This window comes from Phodopus roborovskii, unplaced genomic scaffold, assembly GCF_943737965.1.
Source record: "Phodopus roborovskii unplaced genomic scaffold, PHOROB, whole genome shotgun sequence".
Lineage (NCBI taxonomy): Eukaryota > Metazoa > Chordata > Mammalia > Rodentia > Cricetidae > Phodopus > Phodopus roborovskii.
In genome coordinates this window covers 2343590-2360193 of record NW_026125295.1, presented here as the reverse complement: position 1 = coordinate 2360193, position 16604 = coordinate 2343590, and positions in this window count along the sequence as shown.

Here is a 16604-nt window from a genome sequence, read left to right as displayed (position 1 = left end):
CTGTTCTAGCACAAACTTCTTATGGGAGGAGCTGCAGTGTATACAGGGCGGGACCTTGACAGAAGGGGACTCCATCTGTACAGCTATGGGAAGTCATCATCCGTGCTGAAGTAGCGCTCATGGTGTTCTGGCTGTTTTGGGTTCACCCATGAATCTTACAAGTAAGTCCCCTGAGTTCCTTGATTCACCAGGCTAGGCTTGTGTGGGATTGCTACTTTGGTGTGTCATTGGTGCTTTATCTGAGGGGAGCAGGCCTTTAGGGGAGAGGCACTCACCTCTCATGTGCAAGACCCTTAGTTCTATCCCAACACACACACACACACACACACACACACACACACACACACACACCCCACCAGCAATGACACACTATTTATCTACTCCTGGGCTCCCTGCAGCTGGAGCTTGTCTCTAGTTAGGAATTCAGCAGGGACCCTCCAGTGACTTGGCTCTTTTCATACCACTTCAGGGATCTCTATTAACTCAACACACTAAAAATAACCCCATAGAATTGCTGAGTTGGCCAGCGAGACCACAGGCCTGGGGAAGGCTAAATATTGCTCACATTGATCATGACCATGGGTCCCTCTCACAGCTGCCTGGCCTGCTGTTTGACCCCGAGGCTCATTAGCAATGTTTGTGCTTCTGTGGGGCTGAGAAGCAGGGAACACAGTAGGCTTGGCAGGCGATTTGGAGAAGGCAGGAAGCTGCTCTAGTTGCAGAATTCTGCCCCACCAACCCAGAGTTCTCCTTTCTCCTGAATGAATGTAGCTGTGGGAATGAAGGCATGCTCTTTGCTGAGAAGAGCCAACTCTTACCTTGACTCCAACCCCCAGGGAGTCAAGAGAACCGGCTTCTCTTAATTTCCTGGCAAAATGTCTGCTTCTTGTTTTTCTGGTGAATTATGGCTTTTCATGTGCATGCTCAGCTAATCAAATTTAGTGATTCGAGGCCCACATCCCATTATTATTTTTCAAGGCCATGTTGGAAGGGAGTGCCATGAACCCACCAGCAGTCTTGAGACAACTTGGGTCACTCAAACTCAGGGGAAGCAGTTGAAGCAGCCCATTCACGACATGTCACCTTGGAGATTATGAGATGAAACAGCAGCATCAGAAAGGGGACATTTTCATAAGGAAGACTTTAGGAGCTCTCGACAAAGCAGGAACTTCCCTGCAGGGTAGACAACGTGACACGCGTCCTGTATCCACTACTACTTCTGCTCTAGCTGTTGGCTTGGAGGGACAGAGGAGGAGACAAGGCTGGCTGCTGGGCCTATGTCACCAAGGATGGCTTGTTGCCAGAGATTCCCAGTGTTTGCCTGGGACTGGCCTTTGAGGCTGATGCTGTGGCTCTGTCCCTTCTCATTTTTCTCATCCTCAGTGATCCCTGGTGGGGACGTGCATAGCTGGTAGAATTGCCTCTGTCTCCCAACCATACGTCATACATGCTACATACACACGCATACACACACACACACATACATACATACATATATATATGTATACACACACACACGCACACATATGTCTCAGATCAATAAAAAATCAGTCTTTGCCTTAAGACTTTACACTGTCTAGAGAAAAGAAATCCTGATTTTTTTTTTTTTGTTAGCATTTGAATGTGTTTGAATCACAAGCCAACTGGGGTTTCTTTTATTTTTCTTCAGTCATTATTTGCGTGTGTGTGTGTGTGTGTGTGTGTGTGTGTGTGTGTGTGTGTTTGTGTGTATAGAGGCCACAGGTCAACATTGAGCATTCTTCCAAATCACTCTCCATATATATATATATATATATATATATATATATATATTTTAGTTTTATGTCAATCTGATACATATTATAATCATTTGGGAAGAGGGGAACCTCAACTGAGAAAATGCCCCCATCAAACTGGCTGTAGGCAAGTCTGTGCAGGCATTTTCTTGATTAATGATTGATGTGGGAGGGTCCAGCCCACTGGGGGGGGGCGGGTGGCACACTAGGGTCACTCCTGGGCTTGTGGCCCTGGATGGCACAAGAAAGTAGGCTGAGAGAGCCATGGTGAACACGCTGCAGACATGGCCTCTGCTTTAGCCCCTGCTCTGAGTCCCACCTGAGCCTCCTGCAGCGATGAAGTGGGATCTGAGCATTTAAGCTGAAATAAATCCTTTTTCCACAGGTTGGCTTTTTATGGTGTTTTATCATAGCAACAACAACAACAACAACAACAAAATGCTAACTAAGCAGAAATATACTGTCTTGGCAGGCTTTTTAAAAAAAATTAATTAAAATTTGAGATTATAATATAATTATATCATTTCTCCCCTCTAAATCCTGTCCTATATTCCATCCCTGCTTTGCCAAATTCATGGCCTCTTTTTCTTCAGTTGTTGATATATGTGTGTGTGTGTGTGTGTGTGTGTGTTTGTACTCCTAAATGCATAAATAGAACTTGTTCAGTTTGTGTTTTAGTTTTATGGGTATGTTTTCAGGGCTGCTGACCATTTGATATTGGATAGCCAGTTGGTGTGTTTTTTCCTGAGGATTCCACACTCTCAGGATTCCTTAGAGTTTTGTGTGTGTGTGTGTGTGTGTGTGTGTGTGTGTGTGTGTGTGTGTGTGTGTGTGTTTAAATCTGGGGTTGAGGCCTTGTAAGCCCCCCTCCCCATCACGCCCATTCATGCACCCGTATTGTCCTTGTTTAGCTTGTGTTTGGTTAGCCATGCTGGTGAGATTTCAGCTTTAGGAAGCAACATCACAGAAAACTACCCATTCTCTGGCTCCTACTATCTTTTCCTGCCCTCTCCCTCAATGATCCCTGAGCGGGAGTTATACTGTAGATATATCCTCTGGGACTGGACTTCATAGCTCTGCATTTTGATTGGTTGTGGTTTTCTGTAATGGTCTCCATGGTTCCTTGATGAGGGGTGAGGACCATACTTACCGGAGAAGGATGTCCTGGCAGGCTTACTGAGGACCTGAATTTCAGTCTTTAAGCTTGTGTGGCAGGCACACTACCAATTGAGCTGTCTTCCTCGTCCGTCCGTCCGTCCGTCCGTCCGTCCGTCCGTCCGTCCGTCCGTCCGTCCGTCCGTCCGTCCGTCCGTCCGTCTGTCTGTCTCCCCCCTCTCCTTGTGTATGTTTCAGGAGGCAGAGTAAGTGGAGATAGATGTTTAAATGAGCTATGAAAAATCTGTTGTGATTCTGACATGAAAACATCCGAGTAGTGTCCTCCCTTTTGAGGCAAGGTCTCATGGGACAAGTGGGAGGATCTGAGGCAGGTGGGCCTCAGTCTGGTCAGGGACAAGGTGGACCCGAAGTTCCATCTCCTACCACAGGAGCGTTGGGATCGTGGCTCCAGTTTAGCCAGTTCCAGGGAATTGACCCAAGGCCCCTGGGATGCTAGGCTGTTGGCACTTTATCCACTGAGCTAAATCTTCAGCTCCTGTTAGATTTTGTGTTGTTTTTAATGTGTCAAATGTAGTGAACACAGCTCTCTTTAAAAGGTTGCTTTTTCTATTGTTTTTAAGTAAAAATTGATGTTCATGGGTATTTCTCCTGCATGGATATCTGGGTACCACTGGTGTGTCTGATGCCTTTGGTGGCCTGAAGATGGCATCAGGTACACTGGAATTGGGGTTACAGATGGCTGTGAGCCACCATGTGGCTGCTGGGAATCAAACCCTGGTCCTCAGGAAGAGCAGCCAGTGCTCTTAACCACTGAGCTGTCATTTAGCTCTGTGTGTGTGTGTGTGTGTGTGTGTGTGTGTGTGTATGTGTGTGCTGTCACACGAATAGACACATCCGCTGATGGATGATGGGTTAATGGAGCAATGGGTTACTCTGAGGATGGGTTGTAAACGTTGTAAACAACGTTCTGTCTCTGTCTCCTGCTTGAACAGCTTTACCATGTAGCCTCCTTCCACACCGTGGACTCTGCAGAGTTCCCATCAGTAAGGAGATGCTCAGCAGATACCATCCCGCTGCCGGGGACCTTCCAGCCTCCAGGACTCTGAGCCGAATCTTCATGCTCTATAAACCACCTCATGTCTAGTATTCAGTTACAATAACAGCAACAGATGCACACACCCCAGACTGGTTTTTAGACTTAAAATGTTATTTGATGTTGAGAAATAGTTTAAATTTGTTCATTGAAAATTCCATGCATTCGTATATAGTAATTTCATCATATCCTCTGGTCTAGCTCTTCCTAGTGCTCTACCCTACCTTCCTTCCAACTTCATGTCCTTTTGACTGAGTCAATACATGATAATTATACATGGTGATGTTGTGGAGTGAGATATTTCAACACATGTACATAGTGTGTAATGATCGGGTCAGGGAGACTAGTATGTCTGTCACCTTAAATATTTTTTGTTTGTCTTTGTTAGGAACATTCAAAATCTTTGCTTCTAAGCTGTTTGGAAACAAACGTTGTATGTTGCCCACCATTGCTTCCATACAGCTCTGCTGGATGTTATTAGAAGTTGTTTCCCCTATGCCTGAACCCGTTAACCATCCTCTCGTAGCCCCTCCTCCACCCTCAGACTTCCCGGCCTTTAGTCACCACGCTTCTACTCTCTACTTCTGGTTTTTCAAAGTTTCTATGTGGGAAGTGAGAACACACTCTATGAGTCTTTCCACATCTGATATCTCATTGGATAGAACGTACCCTAGGCTTGTCATGCTGCAGAGGAGGCCATCCTTTTTGTGACTGAATAATAAATACTGCATTGCATATATATATATATATATATATATATATATATATATATATATATCATGATTGTTTATCTAGTCATGTAGGGATGGAGACCTGGGCTGATCATCCCATGCCTTGACTGCTGTAGATAGAACTATATATAATAACTGTGGGAAAGTTACTGTCTCCACACATACTGTTCTTTCCATACAGACCCGGGAATAGGATTCCTGGATCATTTGGTTGTTCTATTTCGTTCATTATAGTTATCCTTTCATTTATTTATTTTATCTCTCCTTTTACCTCTCCCTCTGTATGCATGAGTATACACACCTGTATCTGTGTACATGTGTGCCATGGCATGTATGTGGAGATCAGAGGATCTCTTGGGTAACGCGACTCACTGCCATATGTGTTCTTGGGGTTCAGCACAGGTCATCAGTTTTGGCTCCAAGCACCTTAACCCATTGAGTTATCTGTTCATTATAATTTTAGTTTTTTTTTTCTTTAAAAATTGTATTTGTGGGTTTGTGCAGGTGCCTGCAGAAGCTGGGAGAGGATGCCGGATCCCCTTGAGCTAGAGTTATCAGTAGTGGTGAGCTGCATGACATGAGTGCTGGGAACCAAACTTATGCCCTCTGCAAGACCAGTACTGTGTAGCAGCTCTTTAGGTCCTTTCTGTAGTTTTCTGAGGGTTACTTATACTGTTTTCCATGATGTCTACTCTAATTTACATTTGTATCAGTCATGCACAAAGCTTTACTGGTTCCTATGTGTATGCTTATATCTGTAAAGTTTTGGGAATGAGACTCTGTCTCATTGTGGCCTTGATTTACATGTCTGTGATGACCAGTGTTGCCGAACACCTTTTCATATACTTGTTGGCCATTAATACATACTCTGTTGATAAATACCATTTTGTCAATTTATTACTGTTGTGCTGTTCCTTATGTTTTGGAAACCAATTCTTTGCCAGAGGAATAGGATTATCTCCTTCCATTCTGAAGTGCGGTGCCCAAGGCCTTGTGCATATAAAATAGCTCATCATTGTATAACAGTCCTGAAGGAGTGATAGTGCTGTCTGTGTTTACAGGAATGGCCGATGCGTTGAGACTTCTGACATCTTTCTAGAACCTGCCTAGTATGTCAAGTACCTCTCTAGTTACAGTGGCAGGAAACAGCTTAAGGGGCGGCAGACTTACTTCAGCTCAGTTTTAGGGAGGTATCTCTCATGGTTGGGAAAGGGCATGAGGATGCCAGTCACATTGCATTCACAGTGAGAGCAGACAGGGAGTGGGGCTGGGCTGTATAGCCTTAGGATCTATCCCTACTCGCCCTCTAGTGAACCTCCCTCTCCTAAAGTTCCCACAACCTTCTAAAACCAGCACCACAGTCTGAGGACCAAGTGTTCAAACACGTGGGCCTGTGGGAGACACTTCACACGGAAACCACACTGAGTTGGAAAGTGGTTTACCTGACATGATGCTCCAGCCCCCTTGTCTGTCAGCTCTAAAGCCCATGAAAACAGAAGCCCAGGAAGTTCTCTGTATCTTTTTTCCTCAGGGGAGAATCACTGGGAAGCAATAACTAAAACGGAAGGGTGAGTTTCCCCCCCCATTAAGCGTTGTCCTGTTTTTTCAAATGTGAAGAAAGATAAAAAAAACACAATTTGGGCAATTTGTTAAATGCCCCTTCTCCTGAGATCAGGCAGAAAACAATAAACCAAAATGATAACACAGGAAACAGGAAAAACACTGGCCTCAGAGTTTTCTCCCATCTGGGAAAGGAGCGACTTCAAGTTTGTGTATTGTTGCATTTTGTTCCTGGGTGTAATTGACTGATCCCTGCAGTCATGGAGGCTGCAGATGTGGAAGAGAAGACAGCGCAGGTGGCAGAACCGTGCAGATACAAGTGACAGTTTTGAAAAATGGGAAAGATACTGAAAACTGAAAACGAATGTCTCCTGGAAGAGATTTTAATTTCCTTGCAAAATAATGGAGCAAATATCAGGAGAAAAGAAATTTATAATCATATGGAAGGTAATAGAATCAAGAGCAATGAGCAGTTCAGGTTTGTAAACAAAGATCCATGCCAGAACACCCTGCAGCATCTCACCGATGGAATTATAGAATTAGTGTATGAAGGAAAAAATGAATTTAACACATTTAGATTTTTGGTAATACCCAAGGGAGAGAAGGTGTGAGAACCAAGATGAACTTAATGTAACATTTTAGAAAAGTATCTAACATCTGGTTGGGCTGGGATTTTCTTTTTTGAAAGTTACTTTTTAGTTAAGCTAGAGTTTGCTAGAATTCCCATGAGCATGTGTGAAGGTAGATATTCCTTTCAGATAGGTGACCATGATTTGAAACCTAAAGAAACAAACACTACCCTCCCACACACCCTAGATCTACCACCTCAATATGAAATGACAGATTTTCATAAATTCAAAAGAAAGTATCTAGTTTTTAACCCTAAATGGATTACTTCATGCCTATGGGAACTCGGATGAAGATCCCATACATGTGCATGTATTTGGAGTGGACTTGCCTGTGTGTGCACATGCTGTGGGAGCCACAGGTCAGTGCCAAGCGACTTCATTGCTCTCCACCTTATTTAGCACCTTTCACTGCCTTTGGAGTGAGTTGACTTTCAGCTAGCTGGCTGCTCAGTGAGTCCCCACTGTCCAGCTGTCTTCACCTTCCCAGGGCTGGGGTTACAGGTGCATGTCATCATGCCCAGCTCTTCCATGGGTTCTGGGGATTCAAACTCAGGTCCTTATGCTTGATCACAAAGCACTTTCCCCACAGAGCCAGCTCCCCAGAGTTGATGCCTATGTCTTAAAACCTTCTTGGATGTAATGTGTGTGTATGAGTGTGTTGCTTGCATTTATGTCTGTGCATCATGTGCCTGCCTACTGCCCGCAGAAATCAGAAGAAGGCATCAAAAACCCTGTAGCTGGAGCTGGAGATAGCTGTGAGCCTCCATATGGGTGCTGGGAACTAAACCAGGGTCCTATGGGAGAGCAGCCATGCCCTTAACCACTGAGCGATCTTTGGCCGTTAATATTCCTTTGATGACACATTTGTCATTCCTTTTCATGGTGAAACACTCAAAAGTGCTGCAGGCCTACTACGAAACCCACAGAAAGATGCTGGGAGAGACCTTGATGTCGCAGTTTAGAGTCAGACTACAGTGTTGAAAGCAAACAGTTATCGATGGTTTCCAAAAGTAATATTAAAAGAATATTGTTGTATTTTGATATGTAAATAGGGATGAACGCTACAAATGAGAAAAATGGGAGACAGTTAATCTTTGCTGTTGTTAAATGGCAGATTGGAGGGACGGGGGAGATGGCTCAGTGGCTAAGAGTGCTTGCTGTGTAAGCATGGAGACAGCTGGAATCTCAGCACTATGGAAGAAATTGCATGTGGCCTGTGCACCTGTAATGGCAGTGCTGTGGGGATGGAGACGGGCGGATCTCAGGGGCTTGGACCAGCAGCCCAGCTCCAGGCTGAGTGCTAGCCGTCTCAAGGGGGGAAGGCACAGAGAGGGCACCCGCCTAATCTGGATTTCTCAGGTGTACACACAGCTGTGTATACTCTCCTACATGTGTGCGTATATATACCACACACACATGTGTGCACACATGCAGACACATGTAGAAGAGAATGGGGGAAAGGGCACTGAGAAATGAGCTTCAGGAATAAGCAATGGCCCATGATGAATGTTTATTGTGATTGTTGCTACAGACTCTCAGGGAGTGTGCTAGGCTTAGATGCTTTCAGTTTAGGGGTTGTGACTTGAGGGGGCCCCAGTGTAGTCACACTTCATCATACACACACACACACACACACACACACGCACACGCACACTTGGTCTGGCTGCAGTTGGGGTTCATCAGTACAGCGAATGCATCACACACACAGGTCTTAGGTTCAGTAATTCCCAGCACTGCAAAAACAAACGTTTCTTCACAATATTCAGAGTTTCATTTCTGAGCCCTCTCCCACTGCATTGGTTCAAGCATCTTCTATATCCCAAGTTTGGCTGTTTTGGTTATTGTAGATTTGTGGTAAGTTTTGAAATGAGCTTGAGATCTCTAACTTAAGTCTTTTGAAAGATTATTTTACCTGTTCTGGTTCCCCTGAGAATCCATGTGAGTTTTGGGATGAGGTTTTGTTTGCTTTTATGAAAGATACGATTGGAACTGGGATGGCTCTTGTCTGTAACTCAGCACTCTCAGGGTTGAGGCAGGAGAATTGCTATGAGACCAGCCTTGGCTATATAGTGAGCTCCAAATCATCCTGGAATGCAGAATAAAACCCTATCTCAAAAACCCAAACCAAACCAAATCAAACCAAACCAAACCAACAACAAAAACACAAAACTCCCCAAAGCAAAACAGAAATAAAAGTATGTTATTGTTGGGGGTTATGTTGAATTTATAAACTGCTTTAGGCATTATTAACATGAGAAGTTTTTTTTTTATCCATATACATGGGGTATTTTTATATTTGTGTTTTCTTTAATTATTGTTAATAATATCTTTTAGTTCTTAGGGTAAATGTCTTTTGCCTACTTGGTTGTTAGTTTGTTATTGAGTCTCATCATCATCATCACCATCATCATCATCATCATCATCATCATGTTATCTCTAGAGTAATAGCAGTGTATGTGTTTTGCCAGCATGTATATATGTGCACCATGTGTATGCCTGCTGCTGCTGAGGCCAGAAAGGGGATTGGGCCCCTTGGAACAGGAGTTACAGATAATTGTGAGCCGCCATATGGGTGCTGGTAATCGAACCCAGATCCTCTGGAAGAACAGTCAGTGCTCTTAATCACTGAGCCATCTCTCCAGCCCTAAGGGTCTCATTGTTTTTGATGATTTGTGAATAGAATTGTTTCTTCATTTCCAATCTTAAACTTGAGTTCTGTTCAGTGATTTGCAATAGCATCAGCTAGAAGTTTCCTTGTTACTGGGTATGTTCAAGCAGAGGTAAATACTAAAGTGTGTGTGTGGGGGGGTGTTTAAGATCTGGAGAAGAACCTACATAGTGAGGTTTTCTACAGACAGGAGAAGACTTCTTTGATTTTTTTAAAGTTAGTTTTTATTGGCACGTATTAATTACATATGATGATGGGTTTCATTATGGCATTCATACAGGCAATAATGCATTTGGTTTTGCCCCCTTCCCATTCTGCTATTCCCACTTCCTCCCTTCCATGGTTTTTTAAAGGTCCCAATGAGTTCCGTTTATTTATTATGTCTCTATTAATTTATTTTTTGGTGTGTGTGTGTGTGTGTGTGTACATGCACACATGAGCATGTACTTGTGTATGTGTTTTTTGCAGTGGTGTATATGTGGAGGCCACAGGCCAACTTTCAGGAATCAGTTTTTTCTTCCACCATGCGGTTTCTGAGGTCCTCAGGTTTGGTGGCGAGTGTCTTTACTTACTGCGCAATCCTACCAGCTCCCACAAGAAGAGCCTGGGCTTATTTACAGGGGCACGGCAGCTTACTGGGGCTGTACCACTGAAGAAAATGTAAAAGCTGTTCTCTTATAGGGAGAACAGCAGTAGCTGGAGGAGCAGGAATTACTGTACTATTTAATGAGCTAAAAATGTCCTTTTTGGCTATTAACTGTGTAGTTTGGATAATATGAGTTTCCCCCAGGAGGGCCGTTAGTGGTAGGAATCAGTCTGGTACAGCTTCTGTGGCCTCTTTCACACCCTCATCCATGCGCCCCCATCCACAGCGTGGGTGGTGGTGAGGATGGTGTAGTGGGTCCCAGGGGCAGCGTTACCTTAGTAATTTTCTGGTAACACTCAGCTCACAGACATGGAACCGCAGTTTACAGGAAGCCATCTGTCTTTCTCAAAACAGTTCAGAAAAGGAATCCATTTTCTTTTATATAAATCCTCTTTGTCTTGTGATGTATAAATCATGCCTTTGTAAGAAGCCCTCTGAGGTATCAATTCAAGGCATTCTCTCAAAGCATCATCTCTCAGCATGGCCCTCCGATGCGGGGTAATCCTTTATGGCTGCTGAAAAGGCAAAATTCATCCTGAGTTTCACTGAATTTCGCTGAAAGATTAATGTCCAGGCTATCCCTGTGTGCAGTCTGGTTGGGGGAAAGTGGCAAATGGTGATGGTGTTGATGTCCTCTCTAGAGTCACTGGGCTTCATTTATTAGTGAGATTTGTATGTCCAGCCATGGTGTGCTGTGGCTCATAGCTGGGTCACCGGAGCCACCTTCTCCTGACTGTTGATAGATGACAGGAGCCCGTCTCTTGTGCTGGAGCAGCAGATAGCAACCTCTGGCTGGTACCGGATGGGAGCAGGTTTAAGAAGCCCCGGTGTTCTGCCTTAGAGCTAGACAGACCCACCGTGCCATTTTTTCCCCCTGGGACAGCCTGTGAGAGTGGGTTGAGGCTTGACTTTGCCAGAGGATCTCATATTGCATAATTCTGCCGCTCATGGGCCTTCTTGTCTCACCCCGTTACAGGTGTCTCCTTGGAGCACTCCCTCCATAAATCACTTGGCCATGGCCCTCCTGCACAGGGCTGCCTTTGAGGAAACCCTTAGACAGGCCTAACTCTAGCTGACCCAAAGACCTCACAGGGAGTTCTTGTTCCAGAAGCAAAGGAGCTGAACTGTGGTTCTGGCTGGTTGAGGTTAAACGCCCCTCAAGGATACTGCAACCTCTTTGGTGTTAGTGACTTTGCTCTATGGATAATGTACTTGGTTGAAACGTAGGCTAACAATCTCGTGTTGCCCATGGGGATGTGAGCAGGGTGCTTGTAAGGAGCTGGACCTGCCTGCACTCCCCGCGTCCCAACTTTAGCTCGTCGGATGACTTTCTCAGGCAGAAGGTGTCATCTGGCTCTCCAGGACTTTGCTGTTCACTGGCACTGTGAAAAGGATCCCGGAATAAGGGGGGATACAGAGATTGTCTGTGAAGACATCATGGTCTGTACATCAGCTATCCCAGAAGCCTGAGCAGTCATTCTGGGATGTGACAGCAAGGACCTTTTGATGAATGGGTCTGAACCCAGCCTAGGGGAATTGGTTGAGAGACCAATTTTCTTTAAGGCTGGGAAAGACATCGAGTTGCGCTGGCAGCTTTTTGACCTCACACAGCAATTATAAACTATGATTCAATGTGTCCTTTACTATATAGGACTCTCAAAAGGGACTTGTGGCAAAAAGGAACTTCTGGAACCATGGGGATGACTCAGTGGGCATGGGCTCTTGCTGTTGGACCTAAGACTTTAGTTTGGTCCCTGAGAGTCACTCGGTGGAGAAAGAAAGCCAATTCCTGCAAGTTTTCTTCTGATTTCTATGTATGTGCCCCACTGTGATAAATAAATGGACGTAAAAACATGAACTTTCTTGCTCCTGCTGTACCCGACTGGGCTTGTTTGGACCGGAGATCATACATTTTGAGGGCCATTTCCCCTCCTCTTGCCGGAAATACGTGTGACCAGGCTGGTTTTTTTGTTTTTGTTTTTTTTTTTCTTTCTAGAAACAATTTTGCAAACAGGTCTAGTATGTCCCTGACTAAAGGATCTGGTCTGCTGGGTTCAGTGGTACAGGCCTGTTTTCTTGGTTGTTTGGGAGATGAAGGCAGGAAGACTCAAGCTCATTCTGGGCTCCAGAGTGACTTCACTGCCAACTTGGACTCTGTCATGAGACCCAGGGTCAGGGATCAAGTCAAACTCAAACAAACAGGGCTGGGACTCTCTGACTCTTCCCAGCTCACATGACTTGATGAAAGGCCCTGAGTTAGTTCTTTCAAAATTGTAACAAAATACTTGAACAAAACAAAACACCCAACTAAGGGATGAAAGGCTTATGTTATAGTGTTACGAGTAGGTTTTCCCTGCCTGTCTCACCAACCCAACCCCAAATAACACACAGAGACATTGTATTAGATGTCATTCTGTTAGCCTGTTACTAGTATTTCTTATTGGCTAGCTCTGTCTTCAGTATTAACCAATTTCTATTAATGTTAAGTATTTCCACGTGGTCTCATCTTACCAGAGAGGGGCCCTGGTATTCTCTCAGTCCTCCATCTTGGATCTCTCTACTACTCCCTGAAACCTCCTTGTCTCCTAGACCCCGCCTATCCTGCTTCCCTATTGGCCAGCAGTGCTTTATTCATTAACCAATACGAGAAACATATTTACAGAATAACATTTTCCATCAGTCGTCGTTATTCTTTCTGTTGTAATAAAATACCCTGGCAAAAGCATCTTAAGGGAAGGACCTTCCCCCAGCTCCTCATAGTCCACCCTGGTGGGGACATCCTGGTGGCAGGAACCAGAAGCAGCTGGTCACATTGTATCTGCCATTAGGAAGCAAGCATGACTGCTTCTGTCCAGGTTGCTTCTCTTTTTTATGTAGTCCAGGACCCTCACTTATGGAATGGGGTCACCTACATTCAGGGTGGGTCTCCTCAGTGAGACTACACTAGATAATCCCTTCCAGGCATGCCCAGAGGTGTGTCTCCTAGGTGATTCCAGATCTTGACAAGTTGATAATCATATTGGCCATCACAACTTATTTGGCTCACGATCTCAGCCCACGCATTATTGGTATAGGGCAGACCAGACAGGGTTGGTTGTTGACACAGTGGGGGCAGGGATGCTTCGCTTTTGCTGTCCAGGAAGCAGAGGGATGGCAAGGGAGTGACAAGAAGATACACCCTTGGAGGATATAAGTCACGTGCTCCACTTCCTCCAGTCAAACCTCACCCCCCCCCCCAGTCTCCGAGTCCTCTCAGTAAGCAATGCCATAAATTATAAGTCCATCAATGAATGAATTAGCCCATCTGTTAGGTGAGAGTACTGGTGACTCCATCTTCTGGGAAATGATATCAACTGGCAACTTGATCCTCCCCTGGGAGACACCTCTGACGCCAACTACAACAGAGTACCATAGCATCAATTCTAATTGGCCTTAATAATAAAAACCCACAGTCAGATATAGAGGTGAACGCTGAAAGATCAGAGCAGCCAGACACTAGTCCTAACCTCTACCTTATGGGCGATCCTGAATCTGTGAAACCTCAGATCGAATGCCCTGAGCTCCTGTCTCCTCCCACCTTATATTCCTCTCTCTGCCCAGCTGTATCACTCCATGTCTCTACTTTCCTAGTACTGGGATAAAAGGTATGTAACTCCCAAGTATTAGGATTAAAGGTGTGAGCCATCACTGCCTAGCTCTGTTTTCTTTTAGACTGGATAATCTTGTGTAGCTCAGGGTGGCCTTGAGCTCACAGAGATCCATCTGCCTCTGCCTCTGCCTCCCGAGTGCTGGGATTAAAGGTGTGAGCCACCACTACCTGGCTAACTAGTGCTTTAGCTCCATACTCTGACTTTCAAGCAAGCTTTATTTGTTAGATCAGAAACAAAATATCACATTTCCCCTTTTTTTGTCTAAAATAAAAAAGGTTAAAACTAACATAAGAAAAACTATGTACAATAGTTACAATAATTATATATAATATATAATAGCAGTAAATACATCAACAATGTGTAGTCCATTAGCATTTGACAAATTCAGAGAAAATACTCCATTATCTATCCTATCTTGGTGAGTCTAACGTTTTATAACTAATTCACTTTCTAGCCTAACTTGCATCACCATCCAAAACTACCTTTTGATGTTCTCTCAATCTTATATACTTTATACATCTTTAGTGAGTTTCCTTTTTTGAATCTGGCAAACAATTAAAACTATAAGTATACTATCTAGTCTTCAACTCCTTTAGAGACCTGAGAAGAAAGTAACATTAACTGAGTAATCAAAGTACAAGCAAGCGACTTCCAAAAAATGAGGAATGACAGAAACAGCTGGCTGCCTAGACAGTCAACCAAGGTTCCTCTGTAATGTTGGGGCATCCATCTTTGGCCTAAAGGCCCAGAATATTCAACAGACTTTTCCATGGACAAGGATTTTTAAAGGACTATCCTACCTTGTATTGGCAAGGTTTGGCAATACCTCTCTTTTGTGTTCTGCTCATCCAATGTGGACAGCACACTGTCAGCAGTTGAGGTGAGGGCACTTTCTTGTCCAGTGGCTACTTTTGCCAGAAAGAAAGTAAACTCCATATGGAGTTTCTTCAACGCCCATCATCTTCTCTGGAGTAGATTGGTACAGACATGTCTCATTGTCATAAAAAAAGAGACATATGTTATTAAAAACATCTTAAATGTTGTATTCTGTAGATCTCTGAATTGTTTGAAGATGATCTGTTGATCTAAAATATAAATCTCTGTTTGACCTTGGAAACCTACCTAATATGACTTCAGTCTACAGTCAAGTTTATTAGGATACTTTACTTGTCTTGGGAACACAGACATGTAGAGACCTATTTTCTCACTGAATATAAACAGCTAACTCCTTGTAGCATTGACAGGACACAAAAACATCAATCAGAAGTTGAAAAAAAATTAGAGTTAAGTATTCTTTGCTTTATACAAAGCTCTGAAATGCTCTCCCTGATCACACAGAATTTTGTTTGCTTACAGAGTCCAGAACCTGAGTGTTCCCTAGGGACTATGAATATACTCATTAACTATAGTGTTAATAGTTAATTAACTATTAATCTTCGCAGCCCACGCGAAGATCTCTGGGAAGGGGGCTCTTCCTTCTGCCAATGGGTGCAGTTGTGTGTTAAGGATCCAGTAAAAGTCCATTCTTTATTCTGAAGCGGAACATCTGTTGTTCAGATTCATTTCTTTAGGGCTGCTGTGAACATACAGCTTCAAGCTCATTTGCTTCCGGTCGTCCCAAATTCAGAGCCATAAATCTTCTCTCCTGCTTCTTTTGTTGTTAGAAGTTACTTTGGAAGTCCTGCCCTCATCTTTTCGCCCTAGGCCGTGTCCGCTCTGTTTGCGTCATTTCCCGGTGGCTCGGAATCAGGTAGCCAACAGCCTGCAGAGCAACATGCCCAAGTTTTAATTGTGCCTACTGTGACACCTATCTTACCCATGATTCTCCATCTATGAGGAAGACACACTGCACTGGGCAGAAACACAAAGAGAATGTGAAAGACTACTATCAGAAATGCATGGAAGAGCAGGCCCATGATTGACAGAACAATGGCTGCATTTCAAATATTCCTCCAGCTCCATTCTCTACTCCTCCTCCTGCCGGGGCCATGATTCCCACCCCCCTCTCCCCCGTCTCCCGGGTCCTCCTCACCCTGGTGTGATGCCTGCAACTCACATTGGAGGCCCTCCCACGATGCCGATGCTGTCCCCCCCTTCCTCCGCTCCTGGGATGACGTCCGTGGGAGCTACTCCTGGAATGAGGCCTTCCATGGTGGTCACATGTCCATGATGCCTGGGCTTCCAATGATGAGACCTCCTGCTGGTCCTATGATGGTGCCTACTCAGCCTGGCATGACAGATAAGAGCAGAAAGGCTCTATGTCACTTTTGTATTTCTTGTTTTGTTTCACCAGGAGATCACGGCGCTGAGCCTGAGTGTTTTCTAGCTGCACGACAAGGGAGGCTTCCCTCTTCCTAATAGAGAATAGTTTTGGAGGGGAGAAGTAGGATTTAAAAAAAAAAAAAAAAGCTCAGCTCTCACTTGTATTGTGAAAAATGAAAGTAACATTGTCATCTGTTTTAGTTAAAAAAATAAAAAGGTGTTTTGGAGATGGGGTTGTATGGTAGCTGTTGTCTATGTGTTGTGTCTGTGCCCAGCAGGGACTCACCCCCCCAGCTTGAATGAGCCCTTTCTCTTCTGCACACCACCATCATTTTAGTATAATCTCCCAGGTGACCTTACGCTGACAGTGTGCCCTGAGGCTCATGTCCTCCCGGAAGCAGCATTTTTTCTTGGATTAAAGAACAGATCTTAAACTTTCTGAAGTAACCTGTTGCTTAACTTGTAGATGGTACC